The sequence below is a fragment of the Bos indicus x Bos taurus genome, chromosome 10, assembly GCF_003369695.1.
Source record: "Bos indicus x Bos taurus breed Angus x Brahman F1 hybrid chromosome 10, Bos_hybrid_MaternalHap_v2.0, whole genome shotgun sequence".
NCBI classification, from domain to species: Eukaryota; Metazoa; Chordata; class Mammalia; order Artiodactyla; family Bovidae; genus Bos; species Bos indicus x Bos taurus.
In genome coordinates this window covers 25,271,624-25,285,398 of record NC_040085.1, presented here as the reverse complement: position 1 = coordinate 25,285,398, position 13,775 = coordinate 25,271,624, and positions in this window count along the sequence as shown.

Here is a 13,775-nt window from a genome sequence, read left to right as displayed (position 1 = left end):
AACTGAACTGAACTGATCTATCTATACGTTTGTGTCGGCCTGTGCTGTAGATGTGTAATGTTTTTCTACCTCCATATGGTATTGGCAAAATTAAATTGTGATGAGGTCTATTTATTGGATTAAATTTAAACCTATGAATTAAATATTCCTAAAACTTAGAAATATAGAAACTAACCCAAATATTTTTGAAGTTCATGTGATCTGAGATTACCTTTGGTAAATGAAAATAGTTTGTTGAATTAAAATGGACGTTTTTAGAGTTATCAACATTGAATATAATGCAGACATACTTTTTTTTTTTTTTTGCCTAGGTTTATTAGTTAAATAAATTCAGGATGTCTCTATTACGAAACTTGTCAATAAGAGAAAACAAAAAACAGTAACTTAGAATTATGGCTGACATCTAATTTCTCTTTTGTGAGTAGTCTAAACATAATTACTTGGGATAGATAAATCTGAGATAAGAGTTTTTAGGTAAACTTTTCAATGATAATTATATTTTTTATATTGTGTACTTTAAATAGTTTTCCCAAATCTTTTTCATAACTTAAAACCATTAAAGTTTTTACTAACTTAAGTTAAATGATGGAAATTTATGTAGTATCTGCTGCTGCTGCTGCTGCTAAGTCACTTCAGTCATGTCTGACTCTGTGCGACCCCATAGACGGCAGCCCACCAGGCTCCCCTGTCCCTGGGATTCTCCAGGCAAGAACACTGGAGTGGGTTGCCTTTTTCTTCTCCAATGCATGAAAGTGAAAAGTGAAAGTGAAGTCGCTCAGTCGTGTCTGACTCTTAGCGTCCCCATGGCCTACAGCCCACCAGGCCCTCTGTCCATGGGATTTTCCAGGCAAGAGTACTGGAGTGGGGTGCCATTGCCTTCTCCGATGTACTATCTAGATGATTACAAATAAGATAAAATAATGAAACATTAATTATTGAACTTAGGTTTATATACTTTTGATTTCTTATTGTAGGGAAATGAAAGATACTTGGATTTGTTAGTAAACATGACTTGTGCCACATTGTAAGACTGTACAATACAAAATATTTTTGTACTATACTGTACAAAAATAAGACTGTAAGACATTTTTAAAAAAGATGCATGTATCTAGAAATAATAAAATGTATCCATAAACTTGCCAATCTAAACAATACAGTATAACAGATATTTTATAATTGTCTACTTCTTAGTTTTAACTAAAAATTAAAGTTTTTAAGGGTAAAGGATTCTAGTTAACATGTGTAACTAAAACTACTAGAAATAATAAGCAAAACAACTTTGTATGTAAGGAAAGTAGAAGTGTTTGGGGGTAAGAAAAGGTATCAGGTATAAAGATACATTATTGTTTAGGGTAAAGAGGTAATTTGTTCCTAAAGTAAAAATGGTTATTTTAGAATAGGGAAGAGGAATGTAAAGAACAAAATGACATAGAAAGTTGGAAAGAAAGCAAGAAAAAGAGAATTTTACCTTGCGCAGTCAGGTTGCTAAAAATTATTATTATAGGGGTTTGAAAAATAATCTTTAATAGCTATAGTTTACTTTTCTGAAACTAAAACTTGATTTTCTTTCATCTTCTAAAAGTGCAAAGTTCTATTGGACTATTGATCTGCTCTTAGATTTTATGAAAGATTTTTTTCTTCACCTTTTAAGTAATTTGCCTAGAAAGCAAAGATTTTATGTCTTATCAAAATAGTTTCCTGTGCTTCATGTTGTCTTAATTAGGTATTTGACTACTTTAAAAAAACTGAATCTTGGGGAACACATGTATACCTGTGATGGATTCATTTTGATATTTGGCAAAACTAATACAATTATGTAAAGTTTAAAAATAAAATAAATTTTAAAAAAATAAATAAAAAAACTGAATCTTTTTTTATTTTATTTTATTTTTAAACGTTATAATACTCTATTGGTTTTGCCGTATATCAAAATGAATCCGCCACAGGTATACATGTGTTCCCCATCCTGAACCCTCCTCCCTCCTCCCTCCCCATACCATCCCTCTGGGTCGTCCCAGTGCACCAGCCCCAAGCATCCAGTATCGTGCATCGAACCTGGACTGGCGACTCGTTTCATATATGATATTATACATGTTTCAATGCCATTCTCCCAAATCATCCCACCCTCTCCCTCTCCCACAGAGTCCAAAAGACTGTTATATATATCAGTGTCTCTTTTGCTGTGAATCTTATCCATATTAAAAGAGCTAAATTTTGCCCAGCTATAGTTGCCTTTGAAATCTACTGTCACTTTAGTTAAACAGATAACTAAGTATTGTTTTATAATAATCTGTAACCCTTATTTAGTCATGTGTTCAAATCTTTTGATATTTATAACAAACTTCCAAAATTGAAATTCTAAATGAAGTATTTTCAACTTCAAACTAACTTTGGGGTTTTTCCAGAAAGATCTTGGAACGTTTCAAAGAGCTCTTTATTCTCTTTATTAAAAAAAGAAAGAAGGAAAGAAATGCTAAGCTAACTAGGCTTATTTGATATGCTAAATTATATGGGAAACATTGTCAAATAAGAAGTAATATAGGCCTTCCTTATGTTGTAGTTGTACAGTTACATATATATTCTAGACTTGCATGAAATTTCCAGAAATGAGGGGCCCTTGTATAAATAATCACTTATAATTCTAGCTATCTTAAAATGTTGTATGTGCCATAGAACGAACCAAATGTCCTTGTCAATTGCATTAATACAAACTCTCATGAGATCATTAATCATGACCATTTTTGAGTCTTTTGTCATTTACAGTTATCGTTTGATGCTTTTGAAAATACACTTCATCTTCAAGGAGATGGAAAAGACTCTGGCAAGTACAGGTTTCAGTTAACTTTAAGATTTTAAAACTAATACAATTATGTAAAGTTTAAAAATAAAATAAAATTTAAAAAAAAATAAAATAAAACTAAACTGGTTAAGAGTTTCCAGAATAAATGGAAAAACTGGATTCAAGCAAAATAAGAAATAATAACATGAGACTGGATGAACTGATGAGGATGACTATAATTTTTATAACATTTTGGACAAAACTGATGGTTCTTTAATTTTTTTTTCCTAGATTTAAGAAAATGTTTTTTATTTCTCTTAACTATGACTTAGAGCAATTTGGTAAAGTGTAAATTTGTGAACAAATAAAGCAATTAATTTTTCTCCCTTCCTAATCCCTCTAGAACTTGAAAACTCTGAATATTCTTATTTTTCATGGCAATATATTAATATTTATTTGCATAAGTTCAACAAGACCGTGTTCTCCTTGTAATAGGACACAATTGGAAACCTTGGTTATATTATCAAGGCTTTCACTGGAATGTCATATTTGAGAATGACGTGCATAAAATCAGACATGGCAGACAGCTTTAAGGAACTAAGGGTGCCTATGAAGCCAGTAAAGCCTTTCGTAAACATAGTGTGGTACCTTGTATCCAGGACTCCAAACAGTCTAACCAAGTAAGGGAGGTCACTTCCCGGCTGGTACAGGAATCTCAGGATATTTGAGAGCCTTCAAGAAGAAAATAATTCACCCAAATCTGTATATGTTGTAGGCAAAATCTAATGTCGAGTCCTTAACATGTTTTCTTGGCCTTTAGAAACTTTTCAAAGTTCAGTAAGAGATCGCATACAAAAGGTTCCAGCAAACCAGATTTAAAAGAGTCTATATGGTCAAATCATTATTCTTGCTTCACTTACAGAAATAAGCAGGCCAGGCTTACTGAAATTATATTTGTTTTGCAAACAAATTAGTCTTACTTTGGCTTTCTTTGATGTAATGAGGGTGATTTTAGCGAGGAAAAAATATGTCTCCATAGTAACTATAATATACACTTGTGGATATATCATGTTTTATTTCTTTCAATTGTCTTTCAGGTTTTCTTTTCTATCTGTAAGTTCAGTTGGATGTCAAATTCTTCTAATTTCTCAAATATCTGTCTAATACATTCCAAACATTTCTGATTTTCTCCCTGTTTTCTCCCAAAATTTCTTTTGACTTGGAATTTCTAAGAAAAAAAAAAATTGCCTTTTTCCCTTTAGCCCTGCAAATTGACTATAAACCTCTTGACATAAACCCCAGAGAAACTGCAATAATACCCATGTTTAGACAACCTTTGCGCTGCTGCTGTGTGGGCCACTCAGAAAGTTTACATGAACACCCAATGACATCATCAGAGACATTCAAACTGCAAAAGGTATTTTCATCCCTACATCTGAAAATCTCTTCTTTCTTCTGGCTGCCCTCTGGACTCAGACTGGGTTTATCTTCTGCCCCAAATGTAACCTTTGGTTTTTTCTTTAGTTCCCATACAAATGCCTCTTATTAAATACATGATTGCTTGCTCATACAATAAAGGCCTAACTTTGAGGCCCATCTTCATCATTATCTCCAGAAATGAGACATAACTGTTCAACTGAATTGACCTATTCTGAGACTGGTTCAATTAGATACAGAGCAATCTAACAACTTAACTTCCAGATTATTAAGTATGCAAAATGTGGTGTTAAATATTCAGGTGCAATATTAGATAAACAAGTAAGAATTTAGAACTCAGTAGAAAGGTCAGAGCTAAAGTATAAATGTAGTAATCACATGAATATAAATGGAATTGACAGTCATGTAACTAGAGATGACTTAGGAAGTAAGAATACCTAGAAAAGAGAGAAGGGCCAGGAAGGAGGTAGGGAGTAATCCTTATCAGTTCCACACACAATCCACCTATTCTGCATTTCCAGTTAATCCCATAAGATTCAACTTAAATAGGAGCTTTTCTATCAAGGCTTCCTTACTCTGTCTGCTCCCAGGCACCCTATACATGCCATTGTAACAGCACAAAATGGCACAATGGGTTTTCTTAACATGCCATTGACTTGAGGTTTCTTGTGGTTGGGACTGTACTAATTCTCACTACATCCTCAGTACCTTTTATGGTCAATGAAATACAAAAAACAGTCATTAACTTTGTTGACCAAAAGGAAGGAATGAATACGTATTACTCCATCGGTTAGAAAAATGCAGTACTATTAAAAGATTCACTAGTGTAAGGAGGAATTGATTACCATTTTTCTTCCAGCTCTTTCTAGGACAAGCAAATGTTCTTTCATACTATGAACCTGGAAATTAGTAACATTCAAGAGAGGTACATATAATTAAAAAATAATAATAATAGAGCAAAAATCCCCAGAGGAAGAATTAAAAATAAATCAGCTACAAAGAAATTCTATCAGAAATTCAAAACAAATTTGGTTAAAATTTTTGGCAAGAATCCTAAGCACGCTGAGTGGTTGATATTGTAGACAATGACAGCAAAAATCTGCAAGAGCACTTCTTGAAACCCTTTAAAAATTGAAAATAATCTGATCTATCTTTTCTCTTCTTTCATGTCTAGCTCTTATTTCTATGATGTCAAAATAGTCTGCTTTATGTTGAACTACTGTGAAAACAAAACAAAAGAAATTTATAGAATTGTCCATTATTTAGAGAGACTATAACTATTCTAAAATATTTAAAGCCTTTCCTAAAATTAATATATTTTATCCTAGGACTACTTAAAATCTAAAACAGACTGTTAAGTACTGATTTATATAATAGTTAAAAACTGCTATTAACAAACACTGTATATAATATCTATGAAAAATTTACTTTTTAAAAAAATGGACAAAAATCCTTGAATTTATAGCAAATACACTAAAAATAGTCTGCATTTATATAATATTTTTTGAGGAACTTTTCTTTGTCCCATTAGCACATTTATTCCAATTCGTTTCTAAATTCTATCATCGTCCTGAGAAGTTTTGAAGTAAGTTATGTTAGATTGTTTTTCTTTCCATTTGTTTTGAAATTAAGAAAAATGACAAAAACATGACTGCATGTCACCTATCTTCGAAAACCTTCTCAATTTCCCTTTTGCCTTCACCCCAATCAATTATCCTATTCACTTTCTTCTTCTTTCTATATTTCTATACTTTAGGCAAAGGAGAAAGTGAAGTCCGTCAGTCATGTCCAAGTCTTTGTGACCCCATGGACTGTAGCCTACCATGCTCCTCTGTCCATGAGATTTTCCAGGCAAGAGTTCTGGAGTGGGTTACCATTTCCTTCTCCAGAGGATCTTCTGGGACCCAGGGATCGAACCTGGCTCTCCCACGTTGTAGGCAGACGCTTTACTGTCTGAGCCACCAGGGCTAGAATCCAGGCAAAAGAGAGGAGAGATTTAAATAAGAAAACAGAAAAAAAATAAATAATTAAGAGTAGAAGTAAAGGCTCCTGAAACAGATTGAAGGAAAATTGGGAGAATCATCTTCCTTTCCCATCTAAAGAAGGGTTCAAATGCATTATTTGAAGACTTGGGGAAGTTATTAAGAATATAAAGATAAGTAAGGAAATGTATTTAGGTTATGACATGATTAAGTTTTAAGAGACAGACAGTGGTAACTTGGACCACAGGAATCCCTTACAGGGTGAGTGCTTCAAACTTATTTATCCCCTCCAAAGATAGTATATCTTCAGTTTTTTGTTCAGTTCAGTTCAGGTCACTCACTCATTTGTGTCTGACTCTTTGCGACCCCATGAACCGCAGCACTCCAGGCCTCCCTGTCCATCACCAACTCCCGGAGTCCACCCAAACCCATGTCCATCAAGTCGGTGATGCCATCCAACCATCTCATCCTCTGTCGTCCCCTTCTCCTCCTGCCCCCAATCTTTCTTAGCATCAGGGTCTTTTCAAATGAGTCAGCTCTTCTCATCAGGTGTCCAAAGTATTGGAGTTTCAGCTTCAACATCAGTCCCTCCAATGAACACCCAGGACTGATCTCCTTTTGGACAGACTGGTTGGATCTCCTTGCAGTCCAAGGGACTCTCAAGAGTCTTCTCCAACACCACAGTTCAAAAGCATCAATTCTTCAGCACTCATCCTTCTTTATAGTCCAACTCTCACATCCATTCATGACCACTGGAAGAACCATAGCCGTGACTAGATGGACCTTTGTTGGCAAAGTAATGTCTCTGCTTTTAATATGCTGTCTAGGTTGGTCATAACTTTCTTTTCAATGAGTAAGCATCTTTTAATTTCATGGCTGCAATCACCATCTGCAGTGATTTTGGAACCCAAAAAAATAAAGTCAGCCACTCTGTTCACTGTTTCCCCATCTATATGCCATGAAGTCATGGGACCAGATGCCATGATCTTAGTTTTCTGAATATTGAGCTTTAAGCCAACTTTTTTGCTCTCCTCTTTCACTTTCATCAAGAGGCTCTTTAGTTCTTCCTAACTTTCTGCCATAAGGGTGGTGTCATCTGCATATCTGAGGTTACTGATATTTCTCCCAGCAATCTTGATTCCAGCTTGTGCTTCCTCCAGCCCAGTGTTTCTCATGATGTACTCTGCATATAAGTTAAATAAGCAGGGTGACAATATACAGCCTTCATGTACTCTTTTTCCTATTTGGAACCAGTCTGTTGTTTCATGTCCAGTTCTAACTGTTGCTTCCTGAACTGCCCTTTAAAAGATAGTTCCATATTCAAAGGGAGAAAATATTGAAGTACACAAGGTTAAATAGGTTTACTTATTTATTATGTAACATCTGTTAATTCTAAAAATATCTAAGACATTTTGAGTATTTCCTAGGCACCTGGAATTGTGCTAAATACTTTACAGGGAATGTATTATTTAATCTTCACAATAACCCAGAGGTAGATACTATCAGATCAGATCAGATCAGATCAGTCGCTCAGTCATGTCTGACTCTTTGCAACCCCATGAATCACAGCACGCCAGGCCTCCCTGTCCATCACCAACTCCCGGAGTTTACTGAGACTCACGTCCATCAAGTTGGTGATGCCATCCAGCCATCTCATCCTCTGTCATCCCCTTCTCCTCCTGCTCCCAATCCCTCCCAGCATCAGAGTCTTTTCCAATGAGTCAACTCTTCGCATGAGGTGGCCAAAGCACTGGAGTTTCAGCTTCAGCATCATTCCCTCCAAAGAAATCCCAGGGCTGATCTCCTTCAGAATGGACTGGGTGGATCTCCTAGTCCTCTGTATTTTGTAGGTGAGGAAACCAAGGGTGAGTTCAGTTCAGTCGCTCAGTCGTGTCCAACTCTGCAACCGCATGGACTGCAGCACACGAGACTTCCCTGTCCATCACCAATTCCCGGTGCCTTCTCAAATTCATGTCCATCGCGTCGGTGATGCCATCCAGCCATCTCATCTTTTGTCATCTTCTTCTCCTCCCGCCTTCAGTCTTTCCCAGCATCAGGGTCTTTTCCAATCAGTCAGTTCTTCGCATGAGATGGCCAAGATATTGGAGTTTCAGCTTCAGCATCAGTCCTTCCAATGTATATGCAGGGCTGATTTCTTTTAGGATTGACTGGTTGGATATCCTTGCAGTCCAAGGGATGCTCAAGCATCTTCTCCAACACCACAGTTCAAAAGCATCAATTCTTCGGCACTCAGCTTTCCTTATAGTCCAACTCTCACACCCATATGTGACTACTGGAAAAACCACAGCTTTGACTAGATGGGCCTTTGTGGGTAAAGAAATGTCTCTGCTTTTTAATATGCTGCCTAGGTTGGTCATAGCTTTTCTTCCAAGGAGCAAGCATCTTTTAATTTCATGGCTGCAGTCACCATCTGGACTGATTTTGGAGCCCCCCAAAATAAAGCCTGTCACTGTTTCCATTGTTTCCCCATTATTTGCCATGAAGTGATGGAAACAGATGTCATGATCTTCATTTTCTAATTGAGTTTTAAGCCAACTTTTTCACTCTCCTCTTTCATTTTCATCAAGAGGCTCTTGAGCTCTTCTTTGCTTTCTGCCATAAGGGTGTGTCATCTGCGTATTTGAGGTTATTGATATTTCTCCCGGCAATCTTGATTCCAGCTTGTGCTTCACTCATCCACCCCTGCATTTTGCATTATGTACTGTTCATATAAGTTAAATAAGCAGGGTGACAATATACATCCTTGATGTACTCCTTTCCTGACTTGGAACCAGTCTGTTGTTCCATGTCAGGTTCTAACTGTTGCTTCTGACCTGCATATAGATTTCTCAGGAGGCAGATCAGGTGGTCTGGTAATCCCATCTCTTTCAGAATTTTCCACAGTTTGTTGTGATCCACACAGTCAAAGGCTTTGGTGTCAATAAAGCAAAAGTAGATGTTTTTCTGGAACTTTCTTGCTTAATTACTGTTTTGATAGGTTGAATAATTTCCCAAGTTTTTAGTAGGGTTGAGGTTCAATCTAAGACCATTTAGATCCAAAGTCAAGCTGTACATTTAACAAGTGTGATATATAGTCTGTTGTGGGATTTGATCAGAGCATTTAACAGGCTAATGTGATTGTGGATGTCCAAAAGGGAGATACACCAAACAGCATTTTCCACTTATTTGATTATAAACCCCCTCCTTTTTTTTTTTTTTTTTTTTTTTACAGATTTGGCGCCACTTGCAGAACACTCTTCACTGCTCCCCCCTCAGTTGAGGACAGGATCTCCCTTTTTCTCTCTCTCCCTCATTCTTCGTTCTACTCCTCTCAGGATAGGCCCTACAATTGTGTATTTTATACTTCTTTAGGAACTAATTATCAATTAAAGGAAACCTCATCCCCCCAAAGCCAAAATACTAACATTTTTTTAATGTCTTAGTCCTAGGATGGGATGTCTTGTGCCACTGAATCTTTCTTGTCATAATAGAAGTTACTCGTGAAGCTTTTTAATTTTTCATGACCTGAGGATCCATAAGTCAAGGACTTCCCTTTTTACATCTGCTAACTTTTCATGTGTCTGTTTTGATTCTTCTATGGAGCAGATACTCTCTCTTAGTACATTTTATGGTTACTAGGTGCATTGCAAACAGTAGGCATTTAAAGGTAATTAGGGCCATAAGCTGTCAGGTCCTTTCCAATTCTAGAAATCTATGTTCATATTGGAAATATAATTTATTCTTTATGCATTCCATACTAAATACATTAATATTTAGTTACATTTTAATTGGCCAGCTCTCCAAGTACCAAAAGAAAGCAGGAGAAAGCTTTTCAGTTAATTGTGACCATGCTAAAATCCATACATGGGAGTTCTACTGAACATTGTTTTTCTCTTTCCCCTCATTTCCTACAATTTATTGAAAAGTGACACATATGGGTATTCATATACTTCTCACATGAAGTTTAGCCCAAGAATATAGAGTGAGTTTTTTACATTTGTCATCCCTTTAAACCTAATCTTATAAATATCCATGAATGGAAAACTGGCTAGATAGAAACTTACAAGAGTTCCTTTCCTTCTCATCATACTATCCATCTGCCTCTTAAAATAGATCTATACATAGGCCTAATTGGTAATGCACATCCAGATGCATAGTTAGCTGCCCAATCGCCCAGGCAACTGGGTCGCAATGGGTATAGATGTATTTTTCTTAGGAGCTCTTCTGGCAAATAGCATCAGTGATTTAGCCCATGGAAAATGAGCCCTGTTTTGCTTGATGTTTTAGGTTAGGGAGTGGCTGGCAGCATTCTGTGAAAAAGTGACACTTTCAACACTGTAAGTGATTTGCTGACTTTATTTAACAATATCTAAACCATTTTAACCAACAGTATCATATAGCTTGGCACATTATACCACTACAGATCTTCCGGAAAGGATGAAATGGCCAAATATTTACATGTATTCCGTTTTCTTTACATATTTGTATTTCTACCATTTTGAAAATTAGAATATAAACATTCTGTTTAAAAATCTGTTCTCCCCCACATACTACATATTCAAAGAGCAAACACAATTTTTTTCCCTTTGGTGTGTGTGTGTATATATATATATATATATATATATATATATATATATAGGTGTGTTTGGGTTCCCATATTTTAAACATCAATGACCATCAACCCTTTGTTTTATGATGTGAAGCAAAATTATAAAATCTGCTATCCCTGTAATTACTTTGCCCTTTGCCATCTCTTTTTAAAAAGGGGAAATAAAAGGTTGTGTTCAAGTTTTCCCCCTGTTTTATTTGCACCCTATTAACAACTGTTACTGGAGCTTTAATTATGCCCCGGTGATTGCGGAGTTGTGGCTGACTTGTGTCATTTTCTTCCCAGGGGATGCTTTATAATTACCAGCATCCATCGTGGCTGCCTGTAAGCTGATGCTTTTTTATTACCAGTTCAATAATCACTGCATCCTTGTGAACATCTGCTCTGCAAGCCATGCATCGGGGGTCCCAGCGCCTGTCACTTGATGTTCCCTCACCACAGTGACCCTGGTGCCCTCGCCTTCGGTTTATATCTAATTTGTTTACCAGAGGCTCTGTCCAGAAAGTCTCCCAGGAATGCAATTAATACACTAGATTTGCAAACAAAAGAACATTTTGCCCTTTTTCTCCTTACTTTTTTTCCAGATTATTGTTTTACTCTTAGATTTCACAATTTTTATTCTTAGGAGGATAAATCTGTTTAAGACTTACAGGGAGAATGAAAGATGAGTTTATTTGGGAGTTATCCTTCTGCTTGTATTGAAAAGTAGGTGGATGTTTTCTGGTATGTTTTCTCTTGACTATATATGATGGTGACAAGCAAGTAAAAGGAGGGTATTGTACATAGAATACTCTGTGTGAAGGAAAAGACAATTCATTTGTCCCTGGTCTGCTTTTATTTTCTTTCAGACCTCATGTCTCATTTTCTTCCTTCTCCTAAATAAACTCTCTACTTTTTGTTTTATGGAATAATTCCTCCCTCTGCAATCACTTTTGTGTTTCAGTCTTTTGCTCTACTTCATCTGTCTTTTCCTTCTTCCTTACCATTTTACAAAAACAGTACAAGTAAAAGATAAAAATGGGTAAAAACAGCACATGTTGGGCACAGCTTCTGGTCCTCCTAACGGTGCTTCTCCCTTCTGACTCACTATTTTTTGCTAATAAAGTTAATCTGGGCACTTCTTACTAATCCTGGCTAGGTCTTATTTCTTTAAATTAAAAAAAAAAAAAAAAAAGCTAGCGTTTTAAAGTTTCAGTTATTTTCATAAGCATTTCAGAAGCTGTGCTGATTTTTGGGAGCAGATGAGAGAAAGCTGAACTCTTTCAGTTGTGCTGATCAAATCCATGCAATCCTTTGACATGCATATGTGCTCTTACCCTCTCATGTTCTTAAGTAACTGCCATCACAAACCTGACGAGAACATTTCATGAATGTCCATTGCAAATGCTTTTATTTATTTAACCACCTGAACCACTGAAAGATGAACTCCCCAGGTTGGTAGGTACCCAATATGACACTGGAGAAGAGTGGAGAAATAGCTCCAGAAAGAATGAAGAGGCCAAGCCAAAGAAAAAGCAACACTTGGTGTGGATGTGACGTGATGGAAGTAAGGTCCAATGCTCTAAAGAACAATATAGGATAGGAATCTGGAATGTTAAGTTCATGAATCAGGGTAAATTGGAAGTGGTCAAACAGGAGATAGCAAGAGTGAACATCGACATTTTAGGAGTCAATGAACTACAATGGACTGGAATAGGCAAATTTAATTCAGATGACCATTATAATTACTACTGTGGGCAAGAATCCCTTAGAAGAATGAAGTAGCCCTCTTGTCAACAAAAGAGTCTGAAATGCAGTACTTGGAGGCAATCTCAAAAATTAAAAAAATAAATAAATAATCTGTTTGTTTGTTTCAAAGGCAAACCATTCAGTATCACAGTAATCCAAGTCTATGTCCCAACCATTAATGTTGAAGAAGCTGAAGTTGAATGGTTCTATGAAGACGTATAAGACCTTCTAGACTAACACCCAAAAAATATGTCCTTATCATTATAGGAGACTGAAATGCAAAAGTAGGAAGTCAGGAGATACCTGGAGTAACAGGCAAACTTGGCCTTGGAGTACAAAATGAAGTAAGGCAAAGGCTAACAGAGCTTTGACAAGAGAAAACACTGGTCATAACAAACACCCTCTTCCAACAACACAAGAGAAGACTCTACACAAGGACACCACCAGATGGTCAATACCATTTAAATTGATTATATTCTTTGCTGCCAAGATGGAGAAGTTCTATACAGTCAGCTAAAACAGGACAAGGAGCTGACTGTGGCTCAGATCATGACTCCTTATGCCAAAATTCAGACTTAAATTGAAGAAAGGAGGGAAAACCACTAGACCATTCAGGCATGATCTATATCAAATCCCTGATGATTATACAGTGGAAGTAAAAAATAGATTCAAGAAATCTATAGACAGAGTGCCTGAAGAACTATGGATAGAGGTTAATAACATTGTATAGGAGGCAGTGATCAAAACTATCAACAAATAAAAGAAATGCAAAAAGGCAAAACAGTTATCTGAGGAGGCCTTACCAATAGGTGAGAAAAGAAGAGAAGCTAAAGCAAAGGAGAAAAGGAAAGATATACCCATCTAAATGCAGAGTTCCAAAGAATAGTGATGAGAGATAAGAAAGCCTTCCTCAGTGATCAGTGCAAAGAAATAGAGGAAAACAGTAGAATGTGAAAGACTAGATATCTCTTCAAGAAAATTAGAGATACCAAGGGAATATTTTATGCAAAGATAGGCACAATAAAGGACAGAAATGGGATGGACCTAACAAAAGCAGAAGATAATAAGTGGTGGCAAAAATACACAGAAGAACTACTCTAAAAAGATCTTAATGACCCAGATAACCACGATGCTGTGATCACTCACCTAGAGCCAGGCATCCTGCAGTGTGAAGTCAAGTGGGCCTTAGGAACCATCAGTACAAACAAAGCTAGTGGAGGTGATGGAATTCAAGCTGAGC